General features: G+C 46.7%; 2 long non-coding RNA genes across 2 annotated transcripts in view; one reads left to right on the top strand and one right to left on the bottom strand.

The window, feature by feature from the left end:
* LOC115084607 overlaps positions 1 to 8,788 on the bottom strand; it is a 14,242-nt gene extending 5,454 nt beyond the window's left edge. Inside the window, exon 1 of the long non-coding RNA XR_003854607.1 lies at positions 8,745 to 8,788. This is a non-coding gene — a long non-coding RNA (uncharacterized LOC115084607). The remainder of the gene's footprint in view (positions 1 to 8,744) is intronic.
* LOC115084609 lies at positions 2,122 to 24,042 on the top strand. Its single transcript, XR_003854608.1, has 3 exons — positions 2,122 to 2,546; positions 23,654 to 23,746; positions 23,851 to 24,042. It is a non-coding gene; the product is annotated as an uncharacterized LOC115084609 (long non-coding RNA).

Raw genomic sequence — 24,042 nt, 5'->3', positions numbered from 1 at the left:
TTTGAATGCTGGTAGTTGGTGCTGGTATGGTGTGGAAGGTTTATTAATATTGTAATTGAATTTGAGGTTTCTCGTGGCTCTCTAAGTACCAAGCCCACAACCAACTCATATTACAATAGGCCTAATACCATATGGGTTCTAAATGTTTTTTTCACATTTTTGCAGAAGTTTCTGACTAGTACCATAGCAGTGCATGCAAATATAATATAGATGTTTTTGCAAGTAATATTTTTGTCTTTTTCATGTAAAATCTATTAGAAACATATACTGTTTAATTGTAATTGGAAAGTACCGGGGGGGGGGGGGGTGTATATATATATATATGTGTGTGTGTGTGTGTGTGTAAGGCTGAAATGTTGCCTAGGGCAGTGTTTCCCAAACAGTGACACACTGGTGTGTCTTCAGACCTGATCAGGTGTGCCATGGAAAAGTCACCACTGTATGATGCTCTGATTCAGCCCAGCAGCTGGGCTCTGCTCTCAGCAATTCACAGTAACAAGGGACATGTAGAAGTTACTTTCTGAGAATGTCTGCAGTCATGCATACCTCTTAGTTCTAGCAACAGCACGAGCTATCGAGTTTGGTATAACCAGGCACATGGTGCACACAGCACCTCTTCATCTTCCCACTCTTGACCTCTAGCCTTAGAGTACTTCCAGCCTCTGTCTTATCCCCAGGCTGAGTGAGACAGAGAGAGTATGCACCGAGCACTGGATGGGAGCAGCAGCAGTGGAGGAGCTCTGGCAGCCACAGGAGACAGCTGGCTGCCTGTATCACACTGACCTTTCCTTTCTCCTGCACTTGTTATATAGAAGGAACTGGTTAACTGTGATGAGTTCATGTGTCTCTCTGCCCCCTCTCTCCCTTTCTTTTAAAATCTGGAAAAGAGACTGGTTGGACTTTCAGTGCTTTCCTAGCTCTCCTTTTGAGTGCATGAGTCCTCTTCTTACCTGTTCTGCCTGCCCCATGGAGGCTGGTGTGCTACATTTTTGTTAATATAGGTGCACCATGAGCTTAAAAAGGTTGAGAAACATGGCCTTGGGTGCTCTAATGCCCTTTCCCTGCCCGCTGGAGAATCCTGACCCATCTTGCAGGAAATGTTTCCCTACTCTGCAGCATCTTGAAGATGGCTCTCATGCCTATTTCAGGAAGTGCTCTGACATAGGGGGGGCACCTATGTTTGCAACAATTACATAAACCTGAGATCCCACTCCATGTGAAATATGTCAGATCGATATGAGGTATAAAATCCATTTCCAAAAAGTTAAATGTTTTCTCTGTGTTATTCTTAAACTCTGCTACAATAAATGTCTCGTTGATATAAGGGTGTAGCCTATACATTTTTAAATAGCCACTTTCTTGTTAGATTAGGTAGATTTTAATAACACCGGTTGGTCCGGTTATGCAGGGGGTTCTCTTGCTTGGGTCTTCAAGCAGGTCCAACTAGAGAGCACTGGCCTGTGCATGGACCAACACCAGAACCTGGGAATCGACTTGGCCTTGTTAGTGACCTTTCTGTATCCTGTAATTCTGTTTTACTTTTATTTTCACTATTATGCTTTGCTTCCTTTTAATTTAACCACTTTAAGCAGACATAAGGGGAAAAAAAGCCACCCAGGACTATTTCTAGGTCAAGGCCATAAGCAAAGCACATGCAGCAGCACTATCTGAATTTTCAAAAAGGCTCAGCCTCCTATAAAAATGTTGCTAGCAGTAAATGTTTTATGGGTTATGATAAGGCTTGGGGATAACTGCACAGAACAGCAATTGCTACCCTTAAGAGAAAGATGGGGGTAACCGGCAGAGGTGGCAGATACTATCCTAAGAAGCTTGCTGAGCAGACTGGATGGACCGTTTTGGTCCTTTTCTGTCTTCATTTCTATGTTAGCTTGACCACGCCAGTACAACTTCATGCCCATAAACTTTCCTTATTCTGAACCTGTACTGGCAACTCCCAAGGCCCGGTAAAGCCCTTCCTTAGCGGCCAGTACAGATCGTGGGCTGGGCTGGGCTGGTCCCTGTTAGCCTTGGCCTTGCCTTTCAGGTTACCTTGCACGTGTTTCCGCCCCTCCCCCCCCGGGCGTCACAAAGCTCCTCGGCTCACAAAGCCCGCGAGGCGGACGCTGTCAGCCCTGCTGCCCCTTTCCCGGGAATTGTCCTGCGGGTGGGCGGGCGGAGTGACTCTCTCTCTTGTTCCCGCCCCTCGCCCGGCAGCTGCTCCTTGTGCACACGGAGTTGGAGGTGGGGAAGCGTGCTCCTTAACTTCTGCGATCTGACTTGCCAAAAAAAAAGGAGCTAAAGAAGTGCACGAACCTCATGCCCTGGTGGTGTTCCTTTTATTTTTAAATGTCACTGCTTTTCTTTCACTTTATTCTTTTGAAAGACTGGTGATCGTTTTCTCAACTGGGCAGCCGAGGGCATTGACGAGGATGATTTTGTTCCTGTGGATTGTCTCTTCTGTGTAGTTGGGATTCCCTCCTCCTCGTTTTGTTTCCCATTATTTAACGCTTTGGACGAGAGATCGGCGCAGTGACCTCTGGATAAAGGTACGGAGGAGCGGTTTTTCTGTCACTTTTCTGTTGCAGAAAGTAAACCTTGGGAGCAGAGTAAACTTTGCATACTGTCGGCAGTTGCTGCCATGGTTTTCTCAGTTTACCCTGGTTTGTAGCGCAGAGAAATACTCTTTATTTATTTTATTGTGAAAGAAACGAGCTGTTCACACGCCGCGTGCCTGAGGGGCGATAATCGCTTTATCAAGGGATTGTTCTTGGTATTGGGGAATAAACATACCAAAGCTCTCCCGGGTTGTTTGTAGGCGGGAGTTTAGTGAGGTTTTCAAGTTGAGCGGCTGTGCGTGTGCTGGTATCCTGTTCTCACGTGTGCTGGGAGATTGGACTTTTATTCCCTTTATCAGGGGAGAGAGACACCATCCTCCCCCCGACACTCACCTTCCTCCTCCAATCTTTTAACAATCCAGCGGTCAGTTCCAGTTCTAGCACACAGCTTTTGGCTTTCTATATTTATAAAAGAACCTCACCTTTCCTTTAAACCTCAGGGGTGGCTAACTCTCTCTCTCTGCCTTTGTCTCTAATCTCACATTGCATAGGGATAGGTTTTAATTTTAAATTATTATTATACTCTAATTATTTATTTGTCTTATATTCATTCCACTTTCATATTATACTGTACATGAGGAATTTTGCCTTTGACATTGCTAGAAGTGGCTAGAAAACATTGCCGTTGTCTCTGGAATAGTTTGATCGGTTCTTTTTTTTAACTGCTACTAATAAAACTTGCTGTGAATATACAGCCTGCACGTGACAGCTCCAAAGCATGAGCAGGCACAGCTCTTTAACAACCTGCTTTTCACAATATGAATTGGCTTGGTAAATACTATTTTAAAAAATATCCACAAACTAGCCTAGTGTCTCAGTGGCAGCACTGTGTACTACCCCGTGGTGGTCCTGGGTTCGAATCCTGGGTCAGCCAGGTCTTAGGATGCTGCGGTGGCCTTGTTCACAGCCCCTGGGCAAGAGAATACCAGTTCTCATGCAGTGATAAACCAGATTTAGGGCCCAGGACTGCAGGATTTTAGATAGAGACCGGATGCCTGGTCTCCAGCAGAGAACTGTCACTGCAATGCTTAGAGTACAGTGAGTTGGGAGGGGATGTGAAATAGGGGATAGTTGCTGTTTAATATATGCATTAAGAGTATGTGTTTAACTTTATTCATAAATGATCTGAAAAGGGGACCAGCACGAGAGGCGATCAGATTTGCAGATGGCATGAAATTATGCAAAGGTGTTAAAATAGCAGATTGTGAGGAACTGCAGAAGTTGCTTGTGACACTAGGAGACTGGGCATCTGAAGGGCAGATGAAATTTAATGTGGAAAAGTGCAAAGTGATGCACATTGGGGGGGAATAAGCCCAACTACAGGTATATGATACTGGGCTCTGTATTGGGAGTCACTACACAGGAAAAGGACTTTGGAGTCCTTGTGGACAAAATGTTGAAATCCTCAGCTTAGTGCATGGGTGCAGTCAAAAAAAGCAAATAGAATGTTATGCGTGATCCAGAAAGGAATGGAAAATATCATACTGCCTCTGTGTTGAGCCATGGTGCGACTGTCCCTTGAGTATTGTGTGCAGCTCTGGTCGCTTCATCTCAAGAAAGACATAACGGACATAGAAAAGATTCAGAGGAGGGTCACAAAAATGGTAAAGGGGATGGAACATGTCTCAAATGAGAGGCTATGCAGGCTTGGGCTCTTCAGCTTGGAAAAGAGACGGCTGAGAAGGGGACATGATAGAAGTCTATAAAATCATGAGTGGGGTGGAACCGGTAAATAAAGGATGTGTTATTTACCCTAAAGCAAGTCACTTACTCCATGAAACTAAGAAATTGATTATAGAAAGTATAATCAAGCTGTGGAATCTGTTTGCCAGAGGATGAGGGCAAGGTGACTGGCATATTCAGAAGAGGTTTGGAGAAATTCCTGGAGGGAAAAACCCATAAAACATTACTAGCCAGGTAGACTGGGGAAAGCTACTGCTGTCCCTGGGTGTGATTAAGAAGAAACAGATCGACTCTTTGGGACCTGGACTGGCCTTTCAGAGAGAGAATGTTGGGCTTGATGGCCCTTGATTTGACCCAGCAAGGCATGTCTTGCATTCTTGGGCTGAGAACATAGAATCAAAGTGCCGGATCCCAGGCCCTGTTGTGATTGAGCTGGGAGTCCAGTAGGAGCAGGAGGAAACTGCCTGTCCCCCTTTCCCAGATGAAAATGTAAAGCAAAGCTGTTTTGCAGTCTACTGCTGCCTATCACTAGAAGGAAATAGATACACTTTTGTCAGGTTGGCTGAAGCCTGCACAGTGGAGTTATTGTTAGCATGGTGTTAAGGGAATAATACTCCATGATCTGCAGCCCATGTCCCAGCTTCTGGTATGCAGGAGCTCTGTGGGGGAGGTTTCGAGCCAAGGCTGCACCCATGCTCCCGGTTTCTTCCTGTACCTGGGGGGTGAGAGTCTGTCTTTTAAAAACTCTTAATGTTTTTATTTTTTTCATACCGGTAGCTCCTCTGTAACACTGTCCACTAAAGGAAAAATACTCCATACTGGAACTGTTCAAAAATATAATCCTTTACTGTAGGCTTGATTGCAGGAAACCAACAAAAAATAAATAAAAACCCAGTGGGTCACTATGATTTAGAACACGGTACCCATTAGAAAACAGTCTGAGGTAATGGCAGTGCTTCATATTCCCAGCAGTAGGTGCTAGTGGCATAGGAAAACCCTCTCTGGCCACCTGCTCCTCTGGATGCAGCTCTCTTAAATCCAGCAGGCAAAAACAGACGAGTCTCTGGCTGATGCTTTTCTCAAGACAGCAACTCATGGGGCCTTCCCCTGTTAGGCAGTCTTCTCGCTTGACTCCCACAAAGGAAAAATTCTCTTTCTCCAAACCGAGAAAAAAAAATCTCTCTTACATAGCGTACCGAGTGTGGTGCTTAACTCCCCTCTTCTCAGAGAGCTCATCCTTTATTCTTCAGAACACCTCGGGAATCGCTGTTGGATCCCAAGGCACGGGCAGCCACCTTGCCAGGACAGGAGGCAGGACTGGCAATCCTCTCCCTTTGCAGAGACCCCACCTCCCCCTCCACCAGTACTTCTGATAGCCAGAGAGACAATCCCCCCCCCCTCGAAAAAGAACAACCCTGAGCCATGAGGGCTCAGGAGCCCTGGTAGACTCGTGAGACTTCCTAATGGGGACTGTCGGGCCTTTTTCTACCACACCTGTATGCTGACATCCCACATGTCTTGCACTGTCTGTGCAGGTACTGAGGCTACTTTATTAAGGGGCAGTTTTGGGATCCCCTTATATATATTTATAATGTGCCATAATCGTATGTAGCAGAGTACAGGAGAACACTCAGGGCTGAAATGAAAAGACTACATTTGATCACAAGTACTAAAGGTCATCCTACTGGGCTTTCCGCAACATTATTTTTTGGTGGCGTGCAGACACGCCAAGTCATATACATTAAGCATGAGACTCGTGTGGTTGCAGAGTGTCTCACCTTCCCTTGCAGCGAAGCCTCCTCACACATCGGAGTTTCTGGAGCCACAGTCAACAAGTGTTTACTGTGGGGAGGTTGAAGGAACCCCCCTGTGCGTGCTGGCTGTCAGTGCAGAGGTCCTGCTTGTCCGTCTCTACACGCAGCACCAGCTGCTTGTGCCAGATCTCGCTCATCCTCCACCCCTCCTCATTCACCCACCCCAGTGCTCTTTCCGGCCTCTAACCCATCCTCTGTAATCCTTTCCCAATGCCCTTTCCCAGCCACATGGGCTATGGAGATGTTGAAGGAGCACAGATGGGCCTGCTGTCCCTTCTAGAGGTCCTGCTGACGCCTCCTTTACGTGCAGTATCTGTGCCAACTTTCCATAACTGGTGCTGCAAATAGAAAAGGCCAGGACCACCATGGGGATAGTGAGCATGCATGCATATGCTGCTCGAGTGATGTCATGATGCACACTGTCAGCCCTGCATTGCTGGGAGGGGGCACTGGGGGTGGATTACTGAGGTTAAATGAGGTTGGGGAGGGTGAGGGCAGGAGCCCTGAGGGGGAGGATGAACGGTGATGGGGAGAACAGTAGGGGAGATGACTGTGTCATCTCCCCTACTGCAAGAGAGACTAAGAAAGGGAAACAGACAGGGGAAGGTAGGGAGGCACTCGGAGAGGAAAAATGGAGAGTGTGGTTCACTGAGAGAGGGAGATAGAAGGCAGAGGACTTAAATGAAGTTGAGAGCCAGAGGAGGGTGGGAAGGGCAAGAGAGAAATTGGGGATAACAAGGGGAGAAGCCAGGAAAATGGAGATTAAAGATTTAGAGGGGAGGTGGAAGGGTGTAAGAAAAAGGCAAGCTGGGCAAGATAAGGAGATGTGAAGAGGAGTTGAAGAGCAAAATGAGACGTAAGATGAGAGAAATAAATGGCAAGAAAGATGAAAAGGAAGAGAGACCTGGAGAAAAGAGAAGACATGGAAATAAAACCAAGGAAAAGAATCAGAAGAAGAGGAAATATTGCTAAACCAAATGAGGGAAAGAAACCCTCAGACATCAAAAGGAGGAAAACTTTTTTTTTTTTTGTAAATTACGGAAATATTTGACACGTTGTATTATGAAACTATTACGTTTTCTGAAAAATTTGTAATTGTCTAAAACTGTGTGTAATAACTGGTATGGGACATGCCCTATAATTTAATGAGATATTTTTGATTACCTTTTTTAGCTGAGAGCTAGAGACAATCTTGCTGGCTATGAAACTTGAACGAGTTGATGTGACTCAGTTATTTACACTTTAGAATAATAGAAGGACTAGGGGGCATTCCATGAAGTTAGCAAGTAGCACATTTAAGACTAATCGGAGAAAATTCTTTTTCACTCAACGCACAATAAAGCTCTGGAATTTGTTGCCAGAGGATGTGGTTAGTGCAGTTAGTGTAGCTGGGTTCAAAAAAAGTTTGGATAGGTTCTTGGAGGTGAAGTCTATTAATGGCTATTAATCAATTTTACTTAGGGAATAGCAACTGCTATTAATTGCATCAGTAGCATGGGATCTTCTTAGTGTTTGGGTAATTGCCAGGTTCTTGTGGCCTGGTTTTGGCCTCTGGAAACAGGATGCTGGGCTTGATGGACCCTTGGTCTGACCCAGCATGGCAATTTCTTATGTTCTTATGTTCTTAACTTGTTTTTAAATATTTGGAACCCTGCGCCTGGGCCGAATGCAAGGGCCATCTATGGGCGAGAGCGAATCAGGATGACTGGCCCAGGCCCTGTGCTTTTGGGAGCCTCAGCTTGATGCTTCCAGTGCGATCTTTCCCCGCTCTCCAGGTGAGGTTCCTGCCTCGGGCGTGATCCTCCCTGGCGGCCGGGAATAGAGAGTATCGTTTCAGAAGTCCGAGTGCATGGCACCCCTCCTTGTGGGACCCACTGGCACCAGGCTTGCAGACTTCATATGGAAGCTGGCAGAAGAGGAGGCAGGTGGCCGGAAGAAGCACTCTTGTCAGTCTGCGGGAGGGAGGAGAGAATTGTTCTGAGGGAGAAGGGAGGGTTGGGAGAGGGGAAAAGATTAGACACCTTTTCCAGAAGGTGGGAAAGGGGTGAGAATAAAAAGACTGGGGGGGGGGGGGGGGGGAAGCATGAAAGGGTGAATATTAAAATGCCAATGTTTTGCTAATGTGCTTCAGAATTTAATTCTTGCTGCAGAATCTACCCCTGAGCTGCTGCTGCAGGAAATGGTATGGCTGTGCCTTAGACCTTCTGCTCCCTGTTGTTCAAACCTCTGGGGGAAGGGGAGGCTGGTGGGCAACAGCACGCACACAGTGCCTAGGGGGACAGCAGAAACCTAAATCAATCACCGGGTGGGGAGGGGGGGGGAGACGGACTTTTGGAGTTAGCCGGATAGATGCCAAGATTTGAACATCTCCCCCTCCGCCCCACTAAGTGAATAAATATAAGGTGTACAACTCCTTATGCAAACACAGAATTTATCGGGATAGAAAGAGGCAGTGCTGGCGGCGTTGTGCAGATATTGAGCGCTGCCTGGCCGAGGTTACACGCATAGCTCTGGTGAGAGGCATAGCTGTGCTAAAGTTATCCGTGTAAAGTTATGCACGTCGCATGTTTGGATATGTCCCGTACGAATATCCGGATATAGTCATGCACATACTTACACCCAGATAACTTACCTGCTCCTTGGCCCTCTTATATTGAGTCCTGTATGGGTTTTTGGTTTTTTTTTTTTGGGCGTTTCTTGAGCTGCCTCTGTTCTCAAGAGCAGGTCTGAGGAAAAACCTCTGTCCTTGGAACCTGTTAGGATCCCGATGAACTCCACTGCCACATTCATGCCTCTCCAAGTTCAGATTGACGGAAGGAGTTATGCATGCCATGGAAAATAAACTGACAAAACCAGGTGTTTGAATACATGTGAGATCTGCTGGGAAAGGTGACCCGGCTGTCTCTCTGTTGGCTCTTGGCTGCTGAATCCGATTCAGAATGTGCCGCTGCCCCTTCAGAGATGGATCCAGGCCTGGTCGCCCATGCTTTAACAGGCTCATGAACGCCCTGACATGCAAAATGCGGAGTACTGCATGGATTTGTTTGCATCCAAGTTGTTATAGCATACTTTGGCCTTTCAGCTCTTACTTAACAATAGCCAGGTTTGCAGTTAAACGCAAGGCCATTTGTAATCAAAATGTGTTATTTCATGCGGACTATTAATGACCTGCCAGGAACTTGAATGGATATGCCTGGGATTTGTGATGTTCTGAGTGGTCTTTCTCTGGCTATAAAAGTGTTTAGCTTTGTAAGACTATTTTTTTTCCTTTGCTGCAAAAATGTCCAGTTTGAAATGTCCAAGGTTGCTCCCTAAAGAAGGCTGCATTTGCTGAAAGGCAGCTGCCAATGTTTTGCCTCCTGCGATGTTAGACCCCTTTGCTTTACTTCCCTGAGCATAGTCCTCGTCTCATTACGACTCCGCCCTTCTCTGCCAGCAGCGCACGCAGGCATGGGGTGGAAAAGGGGTGCAAGCTGAAATCTCATGTGGAAATAGCAGCGTCCAGGTCACGTCTTGTTTTCCTTGGTAAAGCTCCATGTGACATCGGCTCAGTGCCTGGGTTTGCAGCACAGTTGCAGCCTTCTGTACTATGGGTAAATTACTGAGCAAAGGTCTCCGCTTTTGTTTTCGTGGAAGCCATGGGAAAACAGGAGCCCTGAATTGCATTTTTGCAAGCACTAATGACAAACTCCTGATCCTTTCCCTGACTGCCTTGTCATGCTGTTGTAGAGTAGTTCTATGCAGTGTTGTGAGCTATGATAAATTGATATACAGGGGAAGCTTATTTTATTCATTTATTGTTGATGTACCACTTTCCTTCTGCTCCCATGGGCTTTGAGATGAATTGGAATTACCCAGAATTTTTTCTTTGTTTTTATTTTTTTTTTTTGCTCTAAAGTAAGATCCTCAGTCTGGCCTCCAGGTGTTGCTGAAATTCCCATCTCCCCAGAGGCCATGAGCACTGTCTCTGCAGCATCCTCTACCCCAACCAGGTCAGGAAAAAGCAGCCCAGCCTGGGAGGTGCATAGCACAGCCACCGAGGCACCGGGCAGGACCTGAGCATGGTGTGTGTACTCTGGGCTCCGGGGCACTGGCTTTCCTGCCAGTGCAGAATGCAGGGCAGAGGAATGTTCCTCTGTTGTCCCCCTGCTTTCTTGTGTTGATACCTAATTAGCATTGCCCTTCCTCCCTGCAGTACGCCCTTTCCCCATTCTTCTCCAAACCTGGCTCTATCTGATTGCCCCTAGGATGTGGACCCCATGTGATAACAGGATTAAGGTAATGAATTACTGGGGGCCTGAGGTGACAGATTGATTTGCAGTGATAATCTAATGGGCAGGTGTGTTTGCACAGCCCTATTCCAACTCAGCTCAGTTAAGATCTCAGAAAGAAAGGGCAGCCTTGCATACTGCTGGGGGTGGGCCTGATTCCATCCATTTTTTCCTGTCTCTTCATGGGGATTTTTTTTTTGGGTTTTGTTTTTTTGAGGCTACACCATGAACCTTCCGGTAAAGGACAGGCCTAGCAGGCTGCATAGTATAAAAATACAAATCTATTCCCTCAGTCCCGACTCTCGAGTGATTTGATGCTTATGTAGCTCTCCAGGTCACCAAAACATTGAGGAGCTCAATATTCAGCTGCAGGCAGTCTGGGTAAGCTATCTTGATGAACTTCTCTGGATGATTTTAAGCTGGATATTCAGTGGTGTGGCTGCACGACTGAATGCACCAAGATAAATCAAAGTTGTCTGCATAACTAAACAGTCTCTTGGCATGACCAGACTTATCCAGAAAACATACTTGGATAATTTTGATATTTAGAGTTATCTGCTTATGGTATCCTGATAAGTCTGGTGGTGCCATAAGGTAGGTAAGTTATCTGGCAAGGTTTGGCCCAGATTTATCTGGGAAAGTCTTTTAATCCGGTTAAAAAAAAAAAATCACTCAGCTTTATCTGAGCTAGTCAGTGCAACAGGGTTTTGAAATCCCATGGTTAGTCCAGCTGGGTGAGTATCAACCTCCCATAATTCTGTATAGCCATGAAATGAGGCAGGAGTGTGCTCTTGGCGGTGTCTGACTCCTGTAATGCACTCTTCTGACGTCATGCCGCATATTGAGGATGGCAACACAAGTGTGTTGGGCCCAGAGAGCATTTGAAGTACTAACTGTGTGTGCAGAAGTGATGATAGTTAAAAGCTTGAATCTTGCGGATGATTGTAGGTGCTTGCTAAGAAAGCAACTTACATCTGCAAAGCAATGAGATGGTAGAAGATTCCTCTGCATGCTGTTGTCAAGAGATTGGAATGACTGCTTCTGCACTACCTCAGCAATACACCTGTGGCTCTACCACATCATAGGAAACATGTTACCATCCCGGCCATGGGCAGGAGAAGCTTTAGGTTGAACTAAAGAAAATCCTGAATTTAGGAGGTGATTAAAATGAGACAAAAATGGCCTAGTCAAATGCGAGAAAAAATGCCCAACACATAGAGATGTGTTTCAGATGCCACCATAAGGAAGCTTATATCATTGTGGGGGGGGGGGGGGGGAGCCTGCCCCTCTCCTCTCCTCTCCAATTTGGGAGACCTTTCCTTCAACTGAAGAGGAAAGAGATGGCATTGGGAAAGAACAAAGCTTAGTCCATTTTAAGAGTGCACGTCTTTGGAACTGGGGAAGAGACCAGAGCTCAGGCAGCGTCGTTTGGATGGCAAGTGCTGCAGTTAGAACCTGCAGTCTCAGGAGCACCAAGCTTCAAGTTCTTCCAGCATGGCCCCCTTACCTTTCTGCTCAAGCTACTGTTAGTCTGGTTTCCTGGGAGACTGGAGTGGCTTTTACGCTCTGGGAATGGCCATTTGCTCTAAAAGGCATGGAACGAGGGTAGGGAATGTAAAGGTGGGATCCATACTGGCTTCTTAAGTCTGAAATCGCAGGGGGGCACGATGGTTGATAGAATGGGACAGGTGGGATTGTGCCTTTCAAGGAGAACTCCCTGCTGGGTGACATGGGTTTATTTGTAAAAGGTTTGATTTGATTTCTAGGCCTTGGCTTAAGTAGTGCAGTTGCCATGATGTTCCACTTGAATGTGGAAATAACGGTTGACCAGAAAAATAGAAGGTTATTTGCTGATGCGCATTTGACTAAATGGTTCAGAAACTGGAGGTGGTATGATGCATGCAAGTGATTCTTCACACCGTAGGCCCTTCTCTGTGGCACTTAATAACATATGTAACTGTCCATATTTCTTCTTGTATAAGCTACAAAAATAAGTTTCTGTAGCCCCTGCAGTGCAAACTACACTGCCTGTCAATGCTGATTTATTAGAAGGTAGATATTCCGAGACTTATGATGCACTGCAGGTAACTTCAAAGAAGTTTGCATACACTCCGAGTTGGGGCAAAGCTTAAATCCAGTCTGTCTTATCCCAAGCAGGTCCATAATCCCTTTGCATGGCCAGACACAGTGAGAACTTGGGAGAAGAGGTCTACTTACAAGGGGGCCAATGTAATAAGCTGTGCTAGGCTTATTTTTTTTTTTGATGTGCTGAAATTATATCTAATTTAAGGGAAGATTTTAGAGAACAAAAAATGTGCTAAAAAGGAAGGGGTAGATTTTTAAACAGCGCGATTTGGCCTACTTTTGCTTGCGCATCAGACTCAAGCAAAAGTACGCTGGATTTTAGTAGATACGCGCGGAGCCGCGGGTATCTGCTAAAAACCTGGATCGGCGCGTGCAAGGCTATGGATTTTGTATAGCCGGCGTGCGCCGAGCCGCGCAGCCTACCCCCGTTCCCTCCAAGGCCGCTCCGAAATCGGAGCGGCCTCGGAGGGAATCCTCTAACGCCCTCCCCTCACCATCCCCTCCCTTCCTCTACCTAACCCACCCGCCCGGCCCTGTCTACACCCCCCCCTTACCTTTCTCCGGGGATTTACGCCTCCCGGAGGGAGAAGTAAATCCCCGCGCGCCAGCGGGCCTGCTGCGCGCCGGGACGCGACCTGGGGGCGGGTACGGAGGGTGCGGCCACGCCCCCGGACCGCCCCGGGCCGTAGCCACGCCCCCGTACCCGCCCCCAAAACGCTGCCGACACGCCCCCTCTCCGAAAACCCCGGGACTTACGCGAGTCCCGGGGTCTGCGCTCGCCGGTAGGCCTCTTTGAATGTAGGCATACCGGCGCGCAGGGCCCTGCTCGCCAAAATCCGCCCGGTTTTGGGCGGATTTAGGCGAGCAGGGCTCTGAAAATCCGCCCCGAAGTGAGCTGATTTTAGCACACTTGGCGCTTCCAATGCAGGAAAGTGTGCTAAACATATTTTACTTCCTGTTTAGTGCTAAAATGTTACTTCTACTCTGGAGGTGAAGAAATGCTTTAATATCCCATTGACTTCCTTGCAAAGTCATTGGGGAAACTCAAATCATCCACTTAAGACACAAACATTTGAAAAACGTAGTGGGGGTGGAGTGGGGCACAATCCTTCTCCTTACCATCCCCCACCAAAGTAAAACAGAAAAATAATATAGCTGGGTCTAACTAGGTGATCATTCGCCCTACAAACGTTCATAAAAAAAAAAAAGAAAAGGCTGAGCGTGCTGAGCATGTGAATTTTCCCTACCTACCCCATATAAAAAAAGAAAAAAAAAGAAAAACAAACACAAAACAAATAAACCATAAAGGTACTGGCTGAACTCTCAATCTCCCCACATCCCAAAGTTTAAATTTGCAATGCACATCTAATTCCTCCTCTGCTCCCCCCTCCTCCCAGCTCCCAAATGCTGTAGGGGGAACCTGGAGGAGAGGACATGACCCCTTCCCACTGGGCTGCTGTCAGTGCTGGTACAGCTCTTTTGTATCTGCATTATTTAATATTCATTTATTCACTTCACTCGCCACTGATTGGTCCCCAGATGTCAGTGCATCTTAAGTCAGGCAATGTTTTTGTTATTGCCTTATCCATTAATAAACCCACTGAGAGCTGTGCTGGCATTGACAGCAGCCCAGTGGGAAGGGGTAATGTCCTCTCCTCCAGGTTCCAGTGCAAGGAAGTAAGGTGCTCTTTTTTTCCAACTAGGGTTCCCTGCAACATATGGTAGCTCTGGGGGTGAGAGAGGGGGGAATTGTGCCTTACAAATTTTAACTTTAAGGGCATGACCATTACTTTTTTTTTTTTTTTTTTAACTTGGGTGGGAGGGAGGGGGATCACTGCTCAGCCCTGCTATATTTTTTTTTTTAACTTCCGAGGAGGATCGTGCGCATGCAACCCTACTATTTATTTTCTGTGTGCTTGTTATTTTGGGTTCACAAATCATGTTTCATGCATATAAAACATGATTCATGAGTGAACCTTTTTTCTCCATTAAAATGTGTGTTGAACCTATGCAGAAGTCTATTTCCCATTTCATTGTGTGCATATTTTTCTGTTAGCACACTTAACTCCAGTGCATTACTATAACAGTTTACTGCATTAGGAGTTAAACATTTATTTTTAGTGTGTGCATTAAGAAACAGTGCGCTGAATTTCCACATACAGTTTAAATGCTCAGCTGATTACATTGGCCTCAAAGTTAACACAGAGCTCAATATCTTCACATCACGGAACATTAGAATACACAGGGTCTTTCATTAGGATCCCACACCATCTCTTGGCGTCTGAGCCTTCTAGACATCAGGAACATCTTCTATTGTGCCAGTATACTAACTGAATCCTCTGAGGACCAGTCTAGATCCTCTGGGGCAGATGCATACCATACCACAGGCTATGAGTAAGCTGAGGCTGGCCTCCTCAAAGCCATTCTGTGGCTGTACACATACCCCAAGCCAAACAGGCCCTGGGTCCAGGCTGGCTGGGGCACTCTTTGCCCTGACAGTAGGCTGTTAAATACCTATACTGGGGTTTGTCTGAAAAATCATGTGGTGATCTGTAATCACAATCCAACACCTTGGCCATTTCCTAGTGTGTAGACAGATGGACTCCAGGACCAGTGGGTTATGCTCCCCTGCCAGCAGATGGAGATGGAGCAAGCTGACATCACAGTATATATATATATATATATATATATATATATATATATATATATATAAATTCTCTGTCTCCAGCAGATGGTGGACGTGCATCTCCCTATGGGGATTGCTTTGGGTTTTTTTGGAAGGAGAAATTTGAAATCTAAATTCAGGAAAAGAGAGCCCCGCTCTCCTGCAGTGATACCTAAAGGTCCCTCCCCGAGTTGAGAATTCCTGAGGTGATTTCTGTGGTCCCTCAGAAGTGTGCCTTGGTCTGGTAGCTGGGTTTCCCGTCGTGGACTTAGCTGCTCATTCAGCTGAATGGCAGTGGGTGCAGGAGGCCGAGCATGGCATTGACGGCCGATGCCCTCACCTCACCGCAGCTGGAGACCATCTCTGTACTCAGCCGGTAAGCGCTGAGCTCAGGTAAGGTATATAAAAAAAAAAAAGCAGACATTTTATCTTCAGATACAGAGACAATTAGAGGGGTTTTTAGGACTTCCTCTGATCTCCGTGCTCGGCATGCCGTTCTGACATGGGTCCCGTTGGAGTTGGGGAACTGGGCAGCATGGTGGGTTGAGCAGCTCCAGGGGGCTAGGCCCCGCAGTTAGGCTTTTTGCTTGTACGCCGCATGGTAGGCTGCAGCTACATTTTCGTGCACTTCATTGCATGCTTTGCTGCTCTCTACAGTCCGTTGGTGTGTGCAGTGCATTGGCTCTGTGCACATGTGCGCTCAGTTTTGGGTGCGCCTTTTGCGCGCACGCCTTTTGAGCTGTTTTCAACGTTTTAGCTTGGCGCACCAGTTGTGTGTATGCTACGCTGTGCTTGCTTCTCTGGTGCTTAATTTTTGTGTGCATAAATTTTTGAGTGCGAGCCGTTCAGATGCACGTTTACCATTGCGATAGTGCTGGTAAATGAAGCCCAGGTGCCTTTCTCTTTGTGTGGCCTGTCATATTAGGGCTTCTCAGCCTAACCTGTCTTCTAACGTGTCAGTGCTGTTTGGACACTCCTGGAGAGTTGTCTTCCTCAGACTTTGCTAAGCTTGGCTCCTCCCATTCTGATGATGGGTTGGTTATGGCTTTGGCTGGAGGGACTCCAGATCATGGCTCTCCCTTGACTGGCTCTTCTGCAGGAGAGGGCAGTTCTGTGGGCCTCTCTCCAGTTCTTTCTGGGCTTGGTCTGGATCTGGCTGCTTATTCTTGGTTGGAATTTTTTCAAGGCCTACAAGCTTTCCTTCAGGCGCAGTCCTCTGCCTCACCCAATCCTGTCAAGTCAGACCCTCAGCCAGTGGCTTTTCCCTCTTCCAGTCCTATCCTAAAGCGCCGGAGCTCATCTCGGCTCCTTGCAGGTATTCCCGACAGGAACCCGGATGGCATTGTTGATGAGACATCCTGATTCCTTGGAAGATGGGGAAATTCCTCCGGAACTACATTGAACCATGTTAGGGTTCTTTCATAGAGATGAACTGCTGGCCCTAATTTCCCAGACTTTGAAAAGGTTGGGTATTCCTGATTTGGATGCCATGTCAGAGCTGAAGAAGAATAATCACATTCTGGTTTCCTTATGTAAAGCCTCTTGTTTTTTTTCCCAGTGATGGATGCCATCCAGAAATTGATTGATCTTGAATGGGACGCCCCAGAGGCAAATTTTAAAGGGGGTCTAAAGTCTGTACACCCTGGATCTGGCTATGAGAGAGCGTTTGCATTTTCCCCAAAGTGGATGCACTGGTATGTGCCCTCTCTAAGTGGCTTTGAAGGATGTGCATGATAGGAGGATTGAGGCTATCCTTAAGCAAGCCTTTGAGGCAGTGGCAATGACTTTACAGATTGCTTCCTGTTGTGCCCTAGTGGCGAGATCTTGTCTGCTTCTCTCTCAGGAAGTGGTTGATTCTGGAGGGAATTCCAGAGTGGTTATGGAGTCCGCTGCTGCGTTTTTAGCAGATGCAGGCTGCGATTTGGTCCGTACCTTAGCCAGAGGAGTGGCTTCGTTGATAGCGGCCAGACGTCAACTCTGGTTGCAAAATTGGTCAGTTGACGCAGCTTCCAAAGCTAATGTTATGAAGCTGCCCTTTCAAGGCTCACTCTTATTTGGGAGCGAGTTGGTAAACTGGCCAGTAAGTGGGGCAACCCTCCAGTTCCTCAGTTGCTGGAGGATGTGAAGCAATTGCAGCACTTCTTTGGCATGAGGGGTCATCTCTGGGGTTCCAAATGGTGTCATCCCTACTGAGGGTCGACCTTTCAGAGGACTCAGCCTTTCAGTAAGTCTCTGTCCTTTTCCTCCCAGTCAGCCCAGGAGAGGAGCGGACTCGGATGGCAAAACTTCCTGAGCTTCTCAATAAAGGTTTGCAGACCTGCCTTCAGGAACAAGAAATAGGGGGATGCGCCTCTCTTTTATCGGAGGTGGGGTAAGATCACATCGGATCAGTGGGTCCTGGAGGTGATATGAGAAAGAGATGCGCTGGAATTTCACAGTATTCCTCAGGATGTCTTCATGGTAGTGGCAGTGGAGTTTACGCTTCAAAGGCTCCTCATGCTGAGAGCTGTCAGTTCTGGTGCCCCCATCTCAAGAAAGTATGGGGCAATATTCCATTTATTTTGTTGTGCCCAAGAAGGAGGGTTTCTTTCGTCCCATCCTGGATCTCAAGAGGTTCAACCGTCATTTGAAGGTGACTCATTTTTGCATGGACATCATATGCTCTGTGATAATGGCAGTGGAGTCGGGGGAACTTCTGATCTCAGTTGATCAGGCCGAAGCCTACTTTCGTGTTTCCATCCACTTGGCACACCGTTTTCTATGTTTTGCAATGTTGGGACACCATTCTCAGTTTCGGGTACTGCCCTTTGGTCTAGCCACCGCCCCAGAATGTTTTCCAAGGTGATGGTGGTAGTAGCGACAGCCTTGAGAAGAGAGGGATCCTGGTGCACCCCTTCTTGAACGACTGATTCGATCCAAGTCTCAGGAAGAGTAATCTCCTCCTTGGGGCTGGAGCTTGGTTGGGTGGTGAACCTGGCCAAAAGCAGTCTTCAGGCATCCCAGTATTTGGAGTATCTGGGGATTCGGTTCAACCCAGGGCAGGACAAATTTTTCCTGCTGGAAGTTTGGATTCAGAAATTGATGTCTCAGGGGTGCACGCTGTATGCCTGATGGTGTGGTCCTATCTACAGGTGCTTGGTTTGATGGCAGCAACCTTGGATGTGGTGCGTGGGTGAAGGGTGCATATGCGTCCTCTTCAGTGCTTTCTACTCTCTCATTGGAACCCACAGTATCAGGACTGTGTTTTGGTTTGGCCCGCTTGCCGATGGAAATCTGCTCTCGATTCCAGTGGTGGTTGCAGGAGGCCCTTCTGAGAAAGGGAGTCTCCTTATCCTCCCCGACCTGGTTGGTACTCACAACAGATGTTAGTCTCCAGGGTTGGAGCTCACTGTCAGGAGCTGATTGTCCAAGGGTGTTGGAATGCCGGAGAGTCCCACTGGAACATCAATCGCCTGGAAGCTCGGATGGTCCGGTTGGCATACTGGCAGTTCTGCCACAGGCTGCAGACTCAAGCAGTCCACGTGATGTCGGACAACGCAGCGGCTGTGGCCTCCATCAATAGTAAGGGAGAAATGAAGATCCAGCAAGTATTGCAGGAAATAGACCAGCTTATGGAATGGGCGGAAGGAAATCTACTGATGATCTCCACCTCTCACATTGCAGGAAAAGTCATCATAAGAGCAGACTTTCTCAGCAGGGAGAATCTGGATCCAGGAAAATGGGTGTTGTCAGGCGAGGCATTTAAGCTGATTATGGATTGCTGGGGCCTTCTGTTACTAGACCTACTGGTGACTTCTCGCAATGCAACAGTTCCTCGATTCTACAGTCGCAGGAGAGATCAATGGTCCCTGGGCAAAGCTCTTGTACAAGTCTGGCCGGAAGAGAGATTGCTTTATGCCTTTCCTCCATGGCCATTGCTGGAAAGGATAATGTGCAAAATCGAAGGCCACAGGGGGCTAGTACTCCTGGTGGTGCCGGATTGGCCCAGGTGTTCATGGTATGTGGATTTGCGAAGACTCCTGGTGGGGACACCCCTTATCTCTTGCCGCACAGGGATCTGTTGAGGCAGGGTCCTGTTGCATAAGGATCTGACTCTGTTCTGTCTTATGGTTTGGCCCTTGAGAAGGCTCACCTGTTGAAGCGTGGTTATTCCTCCACAGTGATTGCCACCTTCCTCTACGCTCGCGGTTTCTTCACTTCCTTAGATTATGTGTGGGTTCAGTGAGATTTTTTGAGGCCTGGTGTGTGGAGCGTGGTGTTCTTCCTCGTTCAGTTAAGATTCCACTCATTCTGGATTTTTTTTTTTTTTTTTTTGCAGAATGGGTGGAACAAAGGATTGGCCCTTAATTTCTTGAAGGTTCAGGCTATGGCTCTTGCCCGTTTCAGAGGCCCGGTGAATGGTGATTCCTTGCCGTCTCATCCTGATGTGGTCTGTTTTTTGAAGGGAGGTTACCGGTTCCATTGTGGAGTCTTTAACTTTCTGCTGGGCTTTTTTGGGTGTGCCCTATGTTCTGACTACTGTGTAGCTTTTCCTTGCAGTTGTTGACCTTGAAGACTGTGTTCCTGGTGGCTATATGTTCTGTGCATTGAATTTCTGAGCCTCAGGCCTTGTCTTGCCAGGAGCTGTTACTTTGGGTGATTCCAGGGTCGTTACAGCTGCATACTGTTCCATCCTTCTTACACAAAGTGGTCTCGGACTTTCATTTGAATCAGTCCATCTCTTTGCCAGCCCTAGATAAGGTCAGGGATGTGAAGGAGTTTTGCCTCTTGGATGTTGAGAGACTTGTCGAGCGGTATCTGGAGGTTTCTGAACCTTTCCAGAATCCAGATTGCCTATTTGTCCTCTATGGTGGAAGTAAGCAGGGCGCTTCAGCTTCGCAGGCTACAATAGCTTGCTGGATTAAGGAGGTGGTCATGGCTGCATATGTGGATGCTGCAAAGCCATTGCCTACTCAGGTTTGGGTTCGTTCCACTAGGGCTCAGGCAGTGTCATTGGTCCTCCTTACACGCTTTTTCCAGGTTTTATCGTCTGGATGTGCAGGCCTGGGAGGATGCAGCCTTTGTGCGTACGGTGTTGACCAGACTGTGGGCAGCTTCCCACCCTGTTCGGGAATAGCTTTGGTACATCCCACTGGTCCTGAGTCCATCTGTCTACACGCTAGGAAATGGAGAAATTACTTACCTGATAATTTCATATTCCTTAGACAGATGGACTCAGCTTTCCGCCTTCAGCTGCCGCATGAGTATGTCAATAGTCCTCCTTTGGGGCTCTGGATCCCAAGAGATTACTGATAAATGTTCATTCAGTCCCTAGATTGGGGTACCTAGATTCTTATGTGAGTTCAGGCTTTCTTGGTTAAATTCTCTTATGATTGCCTATTTTTAATCAAGTTTTTTCTAGTCTGTCCACAACTGCTTTTGAAAAGAATACTGGCAGGCTGGGGGTCACTGCAGGGTTTTATATACTGTGACGTCAGTTTGCTCCGTCTCCATCTTCTGGCAAGGGAGCATAACCCACTGGTCCTGAGTTCATCTGTCTACACTAAGGAAAATGAAATTATCAGGTAAGTAATTTCTTCATTAAGCTGAGTATTTACCGTTGGGATGCATTTATTCATTTGCTGTCAGAGGGCAGATTAGATTAATACATAAACTTGACTAAGAACACAAAAACCCCCCCCAAACAACCCCTAGCTCTCTTGACCAAGGAAGCATGAATCTACCGGGAAGCCTTGGTTCAAGCTGCTCACCTTATCTTGAGTTTGATTAAAAATTGGAGGCGGAAGGTTTGTTAATGATTACATTACAAATATGGCACCTGGGTGGTGACTTGAAGCATATGAAACAATCTCCCGTCGTCCTTAATAATTTTTTGAAACATTATGGATAAATATATTGATAAAATTTAAATTGCTGAGTGGTTATACAGGAAATTACTTATAATAAAATACAAAAATAGACACGGGGTGAAAATTTTGTGTGTGCAAAACACCTTATCTTGTAGGCATCACTAGCAAGTCCTAGCCAGAGCTCCCGTCACCTCAGGGAGTGAGGGCTGACCTTGAAAGGCTTCTTGCTCATTTGGCACTAGGGATCAGGGGAAGGCTGGCTACTGAGATCGTTACTGAGCTATGTGGCCTTTTCTCTGTCGCTTTTTATTGTCTGCTTTGTACTTGTTGTAGAGGTGCATTCTGACTGTTGTATAGAAACCCTTCTCTCTTCAACCTGCCCTGGAATGAAAGATCTCTGGAAGATCAGAGGGATCTGAATGGCAGCCTTAACAAAGACGTGAGCTAAATATCAATAAAGAAAACCAAATGATTCTGTATTATATTATGTAAGTCGTCATTAACAGTAATTAAGGGGTGTAAAATGTGTATGTGTGTAATCACGTCATCTGTAGAGAGAGAACACACACATTTAAACAGATTTGTCTATTGTTTGGAAATGGGCGTTAATGGAGAAATACATTTCCACTGAACAGACTTCTCAGTTTTAAGCACACAAGGACTACCTGTTAGTAGATCTTGGACAATGCAGCGTGCTCTACGGAAAATGCAGGTATTTAGTATGATTCCGGCGAACAGGTTCCAGAATGGAACGGATGCTCTTATACCAGGGAAACGAATGTGAACATGTCATGCTCACTCTTTCTATTCTTTTCTGAAGCAAGTTAGCTTTCAGAATGCTCAGAGCTAACCAATGGCAGGGCAGGTTTAAAAATCCTTGATGAGATTATGGCATGCTATAGCCACCTCCCTCTGGAGATTTAATCTTCTCCAGTTCAATTTAGTTGAAATCTCGGGGGGGGGGGGGGGGGGGGGGCAGAGCACACTGCAATGTCATTGAGCTGCCCTGGCCTTGCCCAGTGCACACAGTTTCAACCCCCACCCCCCTCTCCCCATCTATATCTACATCTATTAGCATATATATAGAGAGAGAGTTGTGGCCTGCTCTCCTATAGGGAAACTAAGGTAAAATAGCATAGGGGAGGGACATAAAACATGATTTGAAGGTTACTAGGTCTAATACTATCTGTACCAGAAATTTGAATAAAATTGGATGAACAGTTCAATAGTTATTTGGTGGGGACACGGACATCATGATCTTATAAGGCTAGTTTTCCTGGAACCTGGACTAAAATAGTATTGACCTGCCACAATTTCAGATGAGTTCACAGTCTGCATTTTGATGAATTTAGTGGAAGAAAACATTTAGCAAACTTCAGGAGTGGAGGGAATAGCCTTGAGGTTAGAGCAGCAGGTTGGGAAGCCAGGGTTCAAATCCCACTGCTGCTCCTTGGGCAAGTCACTTCACCCTCCATTGTCTCAGTTACAATCTTAGATCGTGACCCCTTTGGGGATTGGGACCTACATACTCTGCCTGAATGTAACTCGCCTTGAGATACAAATGAAACTGTATGAGCTAAAGAAATATTTTAAGTATAGACCACTGTTTCTCAGCCTTTTTGATGCTAGGGACCAGTTGGCTGACGAACTAAATTGATGTGGCCTGGTAGAGTTGGGAGAGATGCCGGAAGAGTGGAGGAGGCGGCATTCTCTCCTGTGACTGAAAAGCATGGAGTCCCTTCCATGATTAAAGTGCGACGGGAGTATACACCCTCTCACCCATTTCAGGAATCCCAACCCTGGTGACAGTAGAAAATATATGATGCCCCTTTAAGGGACCTGCGTCTTGCAGCCTCCTTCATGGTGCTATAGCCAGTAAACTGTTGGACTTTTTTTGTTTATTTATAGAGTGGGAATGGGAGTAGTCTTGAGGTTCAACTGAGCCCACTGTCCATGTTTATTCTCCTGGCCCAGCCAGCCGTTCAGTGCCAGCAGTCTGTTCATGTACCCGGAAGCAACAGCAGTGTGCAGTGCTGTGGGGCCCAAAATGAAGCTGCTGCCAGGACGTTTTGGCCTGGTGGTTTAGGGCAGTAAAGAACATCCCACTTGTGGCTGTGGGAGCCAGTGCCTATGCGGCCGCAGAAGACAACTGCAGCATGGGTCTGTTTCCTCCTGCAATAGCTGCCACTCCTCGACCAGCAAAAATGCTGCCATAGACTGCTGGTACTGTGTAAGGACAAAATCCTGTTTAATATTTTGTACATGTCACAGAATATCTGTAGGCTCTGGACCTGATTATTACCTCATGGTAGCAGAAAAGAGAGGAAGTCTTGGGCGGCCATCTTTCCTGCTGTTGCTGAACAAATATATACAGTGGGGATTCTTTTTTTTTGGAAGGCGATCTGGTCATTCTCAAGGATGCAATAATATACATAGAGCTCTCGGTTCTGCCAAATTTTGGAGCTGTGCAAAGGAGAGAATAAGTGGAAATACAGATGTAGTTTTTTCTTTTTTTTTTTTTGTTGACTATCTGGAGTTGCTCAGTTCCATAGGAATCTATCAGTAAATACACAGTAACAGTCACAAAGTGCTCCCAGTCTTTCCCTCTTTTTTTTTTTCTTCTATTTTTCTCCACTGACCTTTTTTCCCTGTTTCTTATTCTTTTCTGCAGCTCCTTTTCGGGGGTGGGGAGAAGACTGGATAGCGTGGCAGATTGACCTGGGAATATTAGATGTCATCTCTGCATAGTTCAAAGCCAGCTCAGGTTGGTAATGGCCAATAGCCGTTATCATATCGGTGGCCTGTGTTAGGTCAGCAGACAAGCTGTAGGTGACACCTTCTTATGGCACTTTATTCGTTTCTTCCTAGCTTTCAAGAGTTCTGCTTCCTTCATTGGATCCGTGCACTGCCTGAGGTCATTGCTTTTGTCGAGGACACTCGGAGATGTAGTATATGTGGAGAAAGAAGCCCACGATTTCCCAGTGTTGGACGATCTTACTTTCAAGAGCCTGTATCCTGCAGAGAAGCCTGGTGCTGCTCTTCTGGAAACAGAGATTGTGT

This window comes from Rhinatrema bivittatum, chromosome 2 (assembly GCF_901001135.1).
Source record: "Rhinatrema bivittatum chromosome 2, aRhiBiv1.1, whole genome shotgun sequence".
NCBI lineage: Eukaryota > Metazoa > Chordata > Amphibia > Gymnophiona > Rhinatrematidae > Rhinatrema > Rhinatrema bivittatum.
Note: the sequence above shows the minus strand (reverse complement) of the source record. Positions and strands in the feature narration are given on the sequence as shown.